This window comes from Schistocerca piceifrons, chromosome 5 (genome assembly GCF_021461385.2).
Source record: "Schistocerca piceifrons isolate TAMUIC-IGC-003096 chromosome 5, iqSchPice1.1, whole genome shotgun sequence".
NCBI lineage: Eukaryota > Metazoa > Arthropoda > Insecta > Orthoptera > Acrididae > Schistocerca > Schistocerca piceifrons.
Window position 1 is genome coordinate 470,964,693 of NC_060142.1, and position 12,372 is coordinate 470,977,064.

The window sequence follows — 12,372 nt, forward strand, 5'->3', positions numbered from 1 at the left end:
AAAGAATGGAAAATTGGATGATAACCACCTAAATAGTGGTTCCATATTAGTCCTCACCAGTGAGTCACACATTTTACTAGCCCAGTACAGTTTAACAAAAAGTGCAAAATTTTCCAGCACTGTTATAGACTTGGATACCAGTTAACATGACTACAATAAGAACTTACTGTTTTACTTGTAGTTTCAAGACTAAATCCCATACATCGCTCGAGTTTTATAGTAGGTAAGAAATACTGCTAAGGTCAAACATCTCTTGGATGTAAACAGTGTTTGCGTGCCAGTGTTTTCAATGAAAGAGGCTATTTTGAACGTTTAAAGATTCAATTAACAGAAAAACAAAAAATAGTTGCTAAACTTATTGTGAATGACAGTGAAAACAATGGAAATACAATTATGTTTGGAACATCCTGTTGGCACTTTTTTAAAAAATGTATTTCTTTTATATGTAATAAATGGCACAATTACAAGTCAAGAAATAATCTTCTAAATAAATGAAAATAATCTGGCAGTCTTGAAAACAGGGCTTCTGAGTTTTGGTCTTTGCCACCCTACAACTAAATTGCACTAAATATGGTAGGAAAATGGAGACTTCAGTCATTTCTGATTTTAAATAAAAAAATTCAAAAGCATTGCAATTTACATGACAGGATCCTATTAGCACAGATATATTTGGTGAATTTTCTCCACGGAATTTGCTGAACTTCTTGTCTCTTGTGAAAGAGACTGCTAAGCTAAATTCATGTCTGACAGAAAAGGAATACTGTTGAAAAATGCAGTATTTAAGAAGACATTTCCTTGCAGGACTGTTGGTGTAAGATATCACATATATGATGATAAAGCTTTACAAAAATTTGCTTAACAAAGGTAGGTATTACTAACTCCATTTCTGAGCAGTGTTTGTCTTTGTACACTGAAAAACTTCTGCAAAGAAAACTGTAAATAAACCTGTTTACGTACTACCTTTCTTTATATATAACCAGCTCTTAAACTGGTGACTGGGGATATGGCAACACATAGGAATTGTGCAGCTGTAGCTTTCAGATTCCACAGTTCAGCCTCTTATGGACAGTCATAAACTTTCCACAGTGGGTGATACAAAGGGAATGCTAATGACATGTTCACTTCATAATGGTGAGAATGTGGAATTAACCTGCACGTTATTAACACAGACACTTATACAGGATACAGTAACAGAGACAAGCAGGTAAGTCACTACGTGTGGCCAGTTTGTGAATGCAAATCTGTACTCTTGTACTATGTGTGATTCAAATTGCTGTTAGTTGTTATCTTAATTACCAGAAAAACGACTCATTTCTAATTTATACTACTCAGAGTGTCTGTTTCTCTATCCCTGTGAGCTTCACTATAATTTTCCTTTACTATTACTGAAGGAAAATACAAAGCATATCCAATGAAGTCAGAAACTTGCTATAAAAGCTTTATTGCCATCAAATCACCAAAATAAGCTTTATCCCCTTAAACATAGTTATTCTTTTTTGATAAACTATTGTCTCATCTTTTCATCCACTTTCATAACACCCTCAGTTCAATTTTTTTTAGTGTTGTAGTCTTCAGTCCAAAGACAGGTTTGATGCAGCTGTCCACACTAGTGTATTCTGCGAAAGTCCCATCATCTCTGCGTAACTACTGCTCCCATTCAAACCTCCTTATTGTACTCACACCTTGTTCTCCCTCTAGTTTTCACCCCCCCCCCCCCCCCCCCACACACACACACACAAACACACACACACACACACACACACACACACACACACAATTGCCCTCATTACCAAATTGAGGATTGCTTGATGCCTGTGGATGTGTCGTATCAACTGATCCCTTCTTTCAGTTAAGTTTATTTTTCTGCCCAATTCGATTTACCCATGCAATCTTCAGCAAACGTATTTCAGAAGCTTCTGTTCTCTTCTTGTGTGAGTTATTTATTGTCCACATTTCACTTCCGTACGAGGCCACACTCCAGACAAATACTTTCAGAAAAAGCTTTCTCACATTTCAAATTTATATTCAGTATTAACAAATTTCTGTTTTCCAGAAATGCTGCTTTTCTTCTATTAACCCATCTCCATGTACCGTGCTTTTCACTATAGCCATTGTTAGTTATTTTGTAGTCCAATAGCAGAACTCATCTATCACATGTAGTGTCACATTTCCTAATCTGATTCCCTCAGCATCACTTCATTTAATTCAACTACATCATAATTCAACTGCTCTTACAAGTCCGTGCTGTCTCTAACAGAATTACAGTATCAATGGCAAATTACAAAGTTTTTGAAACTTCCTGGCAGATTAAAACTGTGTGCCCGACCGAGACTCGAACTCGGGACCTTTGCCTTTCGCGGGCAAGTGCTCTACCCACTGAGCTACCGAAGAACGACTCACGTGCGGTACTCACAGCTTTACTTCTGCCAGTACCTCGTCTCCTGCCTTCCAAACTTTACAGAAGCTCTCCTGCGAACCTTGCAGAACTAGCACTCCTGAAAGAAAGGATATTGCGGAGACATGGCTTAGCCACAGCCTGGGGGATGTTTCCAGATGAGATTTTCACTCTGCAGCGGAGTGTGCGCTGATATGAAACTTCCTGGCAGATTAAAACTGTGTGCCCGACCGAGACTCGAACTCGGGACCTTTGCCTTTCGCGGGCAAGTGCTCTACCAACTGAGCTACCGAAGCACGACTCACGTCCGGTACTCACAGCTTTACTTCTGCCAGTACCTCGTCTCCTACCTTCCAAACTTTACAGAAGCTCTCCTGCGAACCTTGCAGAACTAACACTCCTGAAAGAAAGGATATTGCGGAGTTCTGCAAGGTTCGCAGGAGAGCTTCTGTAAAGTTTGGAAGGTAGGAGACGAGGTACTGGCAGAAGTAAAGCTGTGAGTACCGGACGTGAGTCGTGCTTCGGTAGCTCAGTTGGTAGAGCACTTGCCCGCGAAAGGCAAAGGTCCCGAGTTCGAGTCTCGGTCGGGCACACAGTTTTAATCTGCCAGGAAGTTTCATATCAGCGCACACTCCGCTGCAGAGTGAAAATCTCATTCTGGATACAAAGTTTTTATTTCTCGCCCCTGAACTTCACTTTCCTTTCCAAATTTCTCTCTGGTTTCCTTTACAGCTTGCACAGTGTACAGATCGAATAGTATCAGGGAAAGGCTGTATCAGTGGTTTTCATTTCTTTCTCCACTGCAGCTTACCTTTCATATGCTCTGACTATCAAAATGGCAGCCTGGTTTCTGTAAAAGTTGTAAATAATCTTTTGCCCCCTGTTTTTTATCCATGATATCTTCAGAATTACAAAGAGCGTAATCTAATCAATACTATGAAAAGTTTTCTCTAAATCTACAATTGCTATAAACATAGGTTTGCCTTTCTTCGACCTATCTTCTAAGAGAAGTCATAGGGTCAGTATTGACTTGCATGTTCCTGCATTTCTCTGAAACCCAGACTGATCTTCAACGAGCTCAGAGTTTCCGTTCTTCCATAAATAATTCAAGTTAGTATTTTGCAACCAGTACTTACAAAGTGGTTGTTTAGTAATATTCAGACCTGTTGACATCTGCCTTTATCGAAATTAGAGTAATAGTGTGAGCCTATTATAACCCAGTTATCTGGAAACATACATTACCCTCGTGTTATAGTGTAACTGAGGTCTGTCAAGAGTGAACTTTGGAATGACAAACTGTACGTGGAATGTTCACTCTTAAGCTTTACTGTGTATTATACAGTACTTAAGTTTAAAGAACATTAGAAGTAAAACATTTCAAAGAACTAATAAAATAAAGCATCTACATAAACTTGACTCAAACCATGGCCAAATAACAACATTACAGTAGCTCCAAATAAAATTTTGTACTACGTACAATCTATAAAACAGAGGACTGTTTACAACAGTCTGAAAGCTACTGTAGATTCATTCTTCTACTGCTTTAAAAAAGTTTGTTAGCTTTTTTGTGGATGATTTCATTTATTTTCTTTTGTGTGTATTATTTTATTTTTGTCAAGTGCAGCAACTGGGTGTGGTTTGATTCACTTCACCTACTTAATCACTTTGTGTATATTACCCAATATTTCAGGTGCACTGGCAACATCATCTCTACTTTCTTCTTCCTCTTCTATTTCTACTACTAATTTGCTTTACCACTCTTATTTTACTCAGCATCAATGTCTTTGTCATCTATGTTCTCTAAATTGATTCCTCCTTGTCAGCAACTGCCCAGTGGTTCAAGTCTTCATGACCAGTATAAGACTGCAGCCCATAAAATGCATACTAGATGCCACCTGTGTCACAATGTTAATATGTTCAGGTTTCTGTCTAGTTACAGTCCTGATATAATGATAAGACGACAAATCCAAGGTTGAGTTTAGCTACCCTTATCCCTTGCAGTTATTGTTTTAAGAGCCTGAAGGCTGCAGGGTTAATTGATATTACAGAAACGATACTTGCTGACAGTAATAAAATTTTTACATCAAATTGTATCTGAATCCATGGTCTATCAGATTAAAGTCTGAGGATATTTTGCCTCTCTCTCATATATCTTGCATACCATGTGGAATAGTTTTCTCATGGCTGGCTCTCCCAGGGATTTCAATAATTCTGCGGGAACGACTTAGAAATTTTTTTGAATTAGGTCTTTCAGTGCTCTGTCAAATTATTCTTGCAGTCAGAACACCGAGCAAGGTGGCGCAGTGGTTAGCACACTGGACTCGCATTCGGGAGGATGGCGGTTCAATCCCGTGTCCAGCCATCCTGATTTAGGTTTTCCGAGATCTCCCTAAATTGCTCCAGTCAAATGCAGGAATGGTTCCTTTCAAAGGGCTTGGCCGACTTCCTTCCCCATCCTTGCAATGAGACCGATGACCTCTCTGTCTAGTCTCCTCCCCCCCCCCGCCCCCCCCCCCCCGCCCCCCCCCCCCCAAAAAAAAAAAACAGCCCAGCAGTCAGAACCATGTGCTGCGATCTGCTAGCCCACCACAGCCCGGTACAAGCTGACTGGCTCATCCCGGCGGGCTTTCCACACGTTGGCATGCCAGCCTATGTCAGCTCCATGCCGACACTGGGCTGTGGCTGGCCTATTTAGCCCAGCCAGCCCACCCTTCGCTCTGTAAGCTACATCTGCAGTGCACATGTAATCCACATCTTTAAGGGTCGCAACGATTCATATAACAGAAATAAGTGTGTAGGATAATCTAAGACTAGAAGATCTATTTTGCTGAAGCATAAACAGTCATAAGCACTTTTATATTCCCATACAGTGATTGTAATGAAATATGATTAAAAACTACGTCCATTTGCAATTTAGTTACTACAAAACATCACATCTATACAACATTCACAAGAAGCAAGAAATGGAAATCAGAAAGCTCATTTTTAGGATTCTGTACTTCGGTTGGTAAAATTAGAACTCTTGTAAGATTGTGGCATGTGCAACAAGTGCAGTGGTAACCAACCAAGATAGGTTGAATTAGTAATGAGTGTACACTATATGTGTGAGAATTATTTTAACTTATATTTTCTTCTACTTGTCTTGTGAAATGGTCTGTATATGTGCACCTCTGCTTTGTAGCTAGACTGAGGTGTGTTAAATAAAGAAGGTGTATTAAATTGCTGGTTAGGTAACTTGTCACTGCACAGTGGTGATCTCGACATGATCAGTGGGTAGATTTTTCTCATCCAACTCTTAACTGCTATCTGACATGACGACAACATGTGCCCCTATCGAGATGAAGAAGCAAGGACTGCCAGCAACAGGTTCATCTCTACAGTCGTCTACTGTTCCTGAGTCACCTCTTGCATCTCTTGGCAACACATTACCAAGAAAGGGTAATGTGAAGATACCACATTTTCGGCCTATGAGCTCTCAGTTATGGTTTACACAAGTGAAGGACATTTTTCAATTGCACAACATTGCTTAAAGTGCGGACCAATTCGCTGTCGTCATTTTGCACCTAGAATTGGAATATTATTGAGCAAGCTTGAAATACTCTGCCTCGTCGCTCTTTTACCATGTTTGGGGAGACAGTCTTGCAGCAATTTCTTGTTCCTTTAGAAGCTCATTTAAAAAACAATGTGGACAGTGATTTTGGTATTGGAGAATCCCCATCTCATCTACTACTCCAGGCTTTGGTCAGTCCAGAACTTCTTTCACACCAGTCCATTAAATTATTTTTGTCACAGCAGTTCCCACAGGCAGTTTGCAGATTTTTATTCATGTTTTCTGAACTGTATGTGGACGAGTTGATTCTGAAGGAATGTGGCAAAACTGTTAGTTCATGCTTAGCTAAAGATGAGGTTATGGGTCCCGGCTCTGAACCACGCATCTTTGTCCCAGCTTGTTATGCTTCGCGCATTGAGTATTCAGAACCTGCCGAGTCACCTGTGGAGTGAGTCCTCATTGAATTGGCGAGGCTCAATGGCAAGATGACAAATGGTAGTCATAGGAGTTTATGGTGTGTCAGTGATCAGCCTCCATACCATATCAAGTGGTGTTGGTATCACACACACATCAGGAGCAATGCTCACAAACTTGCAGGTTCCCAAATGGCAACAATGGATTTGTATAGGCATGCGAGTCCATTCCAAAGCCATCAAATGCTTTCCTGAATTACTTAATGCCACATTTGCTGCCAGAACAAATCTTCGTGATTATGTGTCTTGGATAAAAGAAGAAATGAAGTTCTTGGTTGACACTGTGTGAGAGATAATTGTGGTTTGACAGGATGCAGAAGATAAGCCTCAGTTTTACTAACAACTGCAAATCAATCTACAATTAAGACATATGGATAGAGACATATGACATTGGCTCAATGAGACAGTATTTCCCTCTTGTGTCATTTCTTAGTGGCCAACATAACAACTGGCCCATACTGACTGCTGACTTTCTTAAATTTTTCTCATTACGAGGGAGCGTTTGAAAAGTCCGTGCAAAGTCCGAGACATGGCACCACCGGTGCATATTGAGGTCATGTTTAGTTAGTAGCATCTTTGGGAAGAATGCACACCAAGTTTCAGCCATATTGGTCTATTTCTTTGTGTTTGGCATTTTGTGAATCAAGGAAATCGAATGATTGTCAAAAAATGGACGAAAAAGAAACTGGTGTGGTGATTAAACATTACTTTATGAAAGGCAAAATGCCTCAGGAGACTAAAGAGAAGCTTGATAAACATTACGTTGACTCTGCATCTTTGATTAGAACAATTTATAAGTGGTTTCAAAATTTTCGGAGTGGCCATATGGGCACAAGTGATGCTGAATGTTCTGGACACCCTGTGGAGGTTATGACTCCAGAAATCATTGATAAAATCCATATGATGTTGATGGATGACGAAAGAGTTAGGGTGCGTGAGATTGCTAGTGCTGTGGGCATCTCGAATGAATGGGTACATAATATTTTGCAAAAAATCCGCATGATGGGTTCCGCAATTGCTCACGCTTGACCAAAAGTGGAATCGTGTGAAGTTTTGCAAGGATGGTTTGCAGCTGTTGAGGAAGAATCTGCAGGACTTCAAGCATCGGTTCGTCACTGTGGATGAAACATGGATACATTACTATACTCCTGAGACCAAACAACAATCTAAACAATGAGTTACCAGGGGAGAATCTGCACCAAAAAAGGCGAAGACCATTCCTTTGGTTGGAAAGGTTATGGTGACTGTCTTTTGGGATTTGCAAGGGATAATACTCATCGACTATCTGGAAAAGGGTAAAGCTATTAGAGGTGCATATTATTCATCATTATTGGATCATTTGAAAACCGAGCAGCAAGAAAAACACTGGCGATTGGACCGCAAAAAAGCCCTTTTTCATCATGACAATGCACCAGCACACACCTCAGCAGTTGTGATCACAAAATTAATGGAAATAGGATTCCAACTCGTTTCACATCCCTCCTATTCTCCAGACTTGGCTTCCTAGGTATACTATTTGTGCCCCAATTTGAAGAAATGGCTGGTGGGACAAAGATTTTATTCAAACGAGGAGGTGATTGCAGCAACTAATAGCTATTTTGCAGACTTGGACAATTCCTATTATTCGTAAGGGATCAACAAATTGGAACAGCGTTGAACGAAGTGTATAAGTCTAAAAGGAGACTCTGTAAAAATTTTAAAAATACGTAAGTAGTTTTTATTTTTGTACGAACTTTTCAAACACCCTTCGTGTATATAGACGTCCATAATCATCTGCTTGTACAGTCTGCTTCTGTAGCCACATTCCCATGTTGGACACCAGATGCCATTGTGCAGGCACAAAAGGTATGAAGATTTCCACATCTTCCGCACCATGACGACTTCTCTCCATCTCGTACGTGCCTTGCTTCACAACACGTGCATGTGTCATGCAAGAAGACTGAGTTACCTGATTCGCATGAGTACACTGCAGCAACATTGCACTGTGTTGTAGCAAGAGATTGAAAATTTCACTGAGCTTTTTGAGATATAAGAAGATTGTCAGAATCTTGACTGGCAGCAATGATTGTCTAAAGTAGATGATTGCTAGTATGGAGAAGGCTCTTCGCAAGGCCCAGGCAGAAGCAGGAAGTTTGATGACAACACCCGATGGTGTGCAGAGAAATCGGTATGGTAGAAGCATATCGATAAAGTCAATGTTTTATGCCCTACTACTTTGTCTCCAGTCAACAAATCTATCCCCATACATAAGATAATAAAGCCAAAAGAATTTCTATTTGACACCATCATTTTTCACTCATAAAATGTCTTTCTATGAAGTTTGTCACAATAGTATACTTAGGTAAAAAGTACTCTGTTACCTTGATGCATCAGATTTGGATAAAACCACGTGCTTTCAATTGTGCAGGCTATCGTCAAAAGCTAAGGACTTCATTCCAAAACAAAAATCCCTTCTGAAGTATTTCCTCCAAGTACTTCTTTGCTTTGGCTATGCAGATGTTCAAATGTTGACCCAGTAGGATATTCAGTAACTCCCTTTTATTTTATTTTTGATAGAAGGGTATTCACGGATGTCATATATTACCACTTGGTATAGCAGCTCTTGCTAGATTATGTCCACCTTAAACCGGGCCAAATTAAGCTATACTAATTAAAAATATGCAGTGAACATTATTTTCCTTCATTCAATGATTGTATTGTATGTTAACCAGGGACCTAGAAACGACGGAGAGGCTCCGTCCCCGCCGCAGAGCAGTGGTCCACAATCCCACGACGACTACCGCAGTCCACTTCACCACTCCGCTGCCCCACATTGAACCCAGGGTTATTGTGTGGTTCAGCCCCCAGTGCACCCCCCCCCACCCCCCCACCCCAGGGAACATCTCACACCAGACGAGTGTAACCCCTATGTTTGCATGGTAGAGTAATGGTGTGTACACGTACTTGTTTGCGCAGCAATCGCTGACATAGTGGAACTGAGGCGGAATAAGGGGAACCAGCCCGCATTCGCCGAGGCAGATGGAAAACCACCTATAATCCATCCACAGACTGGCCAGTTCACTGGACCTCGACACAAATCCGCCAGGCAGATTCGTGCTGGGGACCAGGCGCTCCTTCCCGCCCTCATTCAATGATACTATATACAAAATTGCAATGGTAGCTGTCTTTTTTTTTATTGACTAATTTTTTCATGTGACATGGATAAGTAGTCTGTGAACATGCTATTTTCTGTAGGTCAGAGCACACCATTTCCACCAACTTCCTGGAATGATGACTGGAGGACCCCACGCTGGACCAAATAGTTTCACATCACAAGTCTGAGGTGTTCTCCTTGTTGTCTCTAGTACCCCAGCTCACATGGTCACTCCCACCATGTAAAACATGTTTATGATAATTTATAGTTTATTTTTCAAACAATTAATTTTGATATCCTCAACAAATATGTTTATCAGACAGTCACCTGTTATGCTAGGTGCAAATGCTTCACTTTTTTTTTTCCATCAATCTTTTGACTGGTTTGATTTGGCCCATCACAAAATTCTCTCCTATGACAACCTTTTAATCTCAGAGTAGCAATTGCAACCTATGTCATTAATTATTTGCTGGATGTATTCTAATCTCTGTCTTCCTCTATAGTTTTTCCCCCTCTGTAGTTCTCTCTAGTACAAGAGCACTTTGTATGTGGGTAGGGGTACAATGCAGTTGTGCAAGACCTGAGGTCATGGAAGACAAATGGCGACTTTTAAGTATCCATAACAAATTTATTTTTTTCTTACCCAGAGAGCTATGGGGAGCTGTGGCCCTTCTTGCCCCAAGTTTGGGTGGCCTTGCTCAAGTATTATGGACATTATTCCCTGGTGTCGTAACACGTCATATGCTGTTCCTTCATACCAGCAGTTTCCATATATTCGTTTCATTGACGATCCTGCGGAGAACCTCCTCATTCAGTATCAGTCCCCTTAATTTTGTACATTCCTGGGTAGCACTGCATCACAAATGTTTTGATTCCTCCTGTTCTGGTTTTCCCACAGTCCATGTTTCACTAACTTACAATGCTGTGCTCCAAATGCATGTTCTAGTAAATTTCTTCCTCAAATTAAGGCCTGTGTTTGATGCTCTCTGCCGGGAATGTACTTTTTGTCAGTGGAAGTATGCTTTTAATGTCCTCCTTGCTCTGTCCATCATGGGTTATTTTACTGCGTAGGTAGCAAAATTCCTTAACGTTATTTACTTCATGATTCGCAATTCTGATGTTAAGTTTCTCGCTATTCTCATTTCAGTTACTTCTCATTACTTTTTTCTTTCTTCAATTTACTCCCAATCCATATTCCGTACTCATTAGGCTGTTCGTACTATTTAGCAGATCGTGTCTCTCTCACTTTCTGTGAGGATAACAATGTCAACAGTGAATCTTAACATTGATATACTTTCACCTTGACTATTAATGCATCTTGAATCTTTCTTTTTATTTTCGCCATTACTTCTTTGATGTTGGGGCGAAAGACTGCATCCTTGTCTTACACCCTTTTTAGTCTGAGCACTTCATTCTTGGTCTTCCAGTCTTATCGGTTCCCCTTGTTTCTCATATACATTGTATATTACCCACCTTTCATTATAGCTTACCCCTATTGCGCTCAGTTTCTAACATCTTGTACCATTTTACCTTGAACACTTTGTACAGATCAAAAAAATGCTACGATTGTGTCTTAATTTTTCTCTAGTCTTGTTTCCATTGTAAACTGCTACATCGGAACTGCCTCTTTTGTGCATTTACCTTTCTTAAAGCCAAACTGATTGTCATCACACAGATCCTCAAATTCCTTTTGCATTTTTGTGTATATTGTTCTTGTCAGCAATTTGGATGCATTAGGTGCTAACTGATTGTGTGATAATTCTCACTCTTCTTGGCTCTTGCTTTCTTCAGAATTGTGTGGATGACGATTTTTTTTTCTTCTTTTTCCCCCTGAAAGCGTAATGGTATATTGCCAGTCTGCACACTTAACATGAATAGCAGTTTTGTTACCACTTCCCACAAGGATTTTAGAAATTCTGATGGAACGTCATCTGTCCCTTCTGCCTTATTTGATCTTAAGTCATCCAAATTTCATACTTAGTCACTTTTATAGTTATCACACATATGTTTCATGCATTTCGCTCAATTTTAGTCTGTCCACTTAAAATGTAATTTAAAGTTATAAAAAAAATTACTACAAATATTTTTCTAGAAAGAGAAAAGAAATTGAGAAATAGTCACTTTATCATTTGTTAGAGATAAAATGTAGTTCATTCGTACTGGATTGTGGCGATGCTTGTGACGCGTGAGATCAGGAATGACGAATCACAGTTACAATAATCAAATGACCAGTGACCCCTTGTCTAAACCAGGAAAGTTTTTCATGGAAATCGGGTTAGGTGTTTCCAGGCTGCTTTGTGTTGGACTGCAGGAATTCAAATCAATGTGGTTTACATAGAAAAGTATAGAAATGGGAATTAGAGTGACTGCACATGCGAGTAACTTGCGCGTGCAACAAAACTCACATCCCTAGGTGTGTGTGTGTGTGTGTGTGTGTGTGTGTGTGTGTGTGTGTGTGTGTGGTGTTGTTGTTGTTGTTGTTGTTGTTGTGTGTTTTTTTTTTTTTTTTTTATGTGTATTGATTTTGCAGTGAACCTCATGAGTGTAACAGAGGCCTCGTTACCATTAGGTAATTGCAGTGGTCCCTACTGTACATGTATATTGTTTATAAAGGGCTGCACGTAACTCTTGATAGCAGCTAATAGAAATCAGAAAAACAGATACTATAGGTGGCATCACCTTTATACATAATCTTGCTGATTGGACAGTTGTCTTCACTCACCCATTAAAACTTCAACAATGACTCCATGTCCAAGGCACCGCCAAAAACTTAGAATTAAACCACCTTAATGATGGTTAGTTGTTCACACAACAATTTTGC